A 2,165-nucleotide genomic window follows, 5' to 3' on the forward strand; every position below is an offset into this window, starting at 1 on the left:
CCGCTGTACAGTATGTGATTCTGTCCTCCTGGTTTAGTCCGCATCATTACTTTGATGTTTGCAATTGTCGTCATGATCTATTTACTGCTGATTCGGATTAAATCTCATAATAAATTGCTCATATATTCAACAATCCAATCCAAAAACCTGATTACAGGTAATTTACTCTGAGTGGTTTTGCTGCGCTTTTGAAGCTGCTACTTTTAAGGGGGTGCAATATAAAAGGTGGCGCACAAGAGCAGTATATTGGTTTCAGATCATGTACTGCTATGATGCCACTAAGGGTAAGCCTGAGGGCGATCTTAATCCTACACAGCAGGAAGCTTTTCAGAACATGGATACCCTCTTCAAATCTTCCCTACTTAGTGTTCTTGATGATTCCATTGTGGATTCATATATGTCGTTTGACAGCGGCAAAGACATGTGGGCTACGCTCGAGGCCACGTTTGGGCCCTCGGGCATTGGCAACGAGTTGTACGTTATGGAGCAATTCTGTGACTACAAGATGACTGATGAGCGCTCTATTGTTCAGCAGACTCATGAGATACAGTCACTCTCTAAGGAACTTGAGTACTTTAAGTGTGTGTTGCCGGACAAATTTGTTGCTGGGACCATCATTGCCAAGCTTCCACCTTCGTGGAACGATTTTGCTACTTCTCTGAAAAACAAGAGACATGAGTTTTCTGTTTTGGATCTCATTAGCACTCTTGATTTTGAGGAGAAGGCGAGAGCAAAAGACACACGTGCTCGGGTCACTGAGGGAGCTTCTAGTGCCCACATGGTACACGAGAAGAACTTCTAGCCCAACCAGCCCCAAAACAACAAGAACAAATCTCAGGGGAAAGGCAAGTTTGATGCAAAGAACAAGCCGTCATGTTCTAGCAACTTCAAGAAGAATTCTCATAACGGGAAGGGATACAAACCTCAATTTTGGTAGCACCACACAAAATTTATATGGCTACATCTACCTGCTGTCAGCTAACCTCATGGTGCTCCAGGTATTCCTACATTCATAACTAGGTACAATGACCACCGCAAGATGAAATTAGCTTATTCGTACGTTGACTTGCTGAATGCAGTGCGGAACGATCCTGTCATGTGTGGAGGAGCAAACAAGCAGTGCAGCCGAAGGTGGAAATCAACCAAGGACTTATGAAATTATATATAATCTTCCTCAGGCAGGTCAGTATCCCCTTCGTCCAGATGATCGTGTTTTGTCATGCCGAGCTATTGATATGTGCTACTATTTTTCCACACCGTTTAAGTATAGCTACTATTTTCCTATCTTTTCAGATTCAGGACAATGAATATGATTTCAGGGGAACTGCACAATATGGACTCATGTTGAGTCATCTCTATTGCCTCATGTGTTTGCTGCAAATGTGTCAGCATCAATTGCAAGATGAGGCAGCTAGCTAGCTGTGGAGTTGCCAACATGCTCAAAGTGCTCACAACATTGAGAAGAAACAAGCATGCCCAGGAAATTAATGCGTGCGCAGGGAGGCCCTTTCCTCAGAGAAGCATCGACCAATTTTCTTTATTTCCACACCTTCTCACAGCTTTGTATTGGTTATAGTATGGTGAATCATTGAGATGCATAGACATGCTGAACTTTTGTTCTTCTGAATGTTAGTATGCATACCGTATCTTCTGAAGCTTAGTTTAATGTGAGTGTCTGCATCCAGTACCACATCCTCTAATTTGGTGGATGCACACAAAGAAAATAAATCTCCTTAATTTACTCCATAACCACCCTATTAAATAGACCTACTAACAAACCAGGCGCATGCAGTGGCCGGCGGGCACATGCATCCTGCATGCATGGCCAGTCAGCCAAGTCCATGCGCCAGCTCCAATGCAGCAACGCAAAAGAAGAGAGCGATTCTTGGGAAAAAGCGAGTAGTTAGTGCAGCGGGCCTTATAAACATGAACAACTCACTCTCCCGCTTACGTCTCCCCCCCCCCCAATTCCCCCCGCTCCCCAATCTTCCTCCCTCGTCCAGAAAACCCCGCTCACCTTCTTCCTCACTCGTACAGAAATCGCCTGCTCATCTTCTTCCACTCCTACAGAAATCCCCAGCCCTCCTTCCCCACTCGCACTGCCACTAGGCTCGTCTCTAGCTACTCTGCTCAAACCCGTGAGCTCGGCGCGACGCCCACAAGGA

Source organism: Triticum dicoccoides, chromosome 3B (genome assembly GCF_002162155.2).
Source record: "Triticum dicoccoides isolate Atlit2015 ecotype Zavitan chromosome 3B, WEW_v2.0, whole genome shotgun sequence".
Taxonomy (NCBI): Eukaryota; Viridiplantae; Streptophyta; class Magnoliopsida; order Poales; family Poaceae; genus Triticum; species Triticum dicoccoides.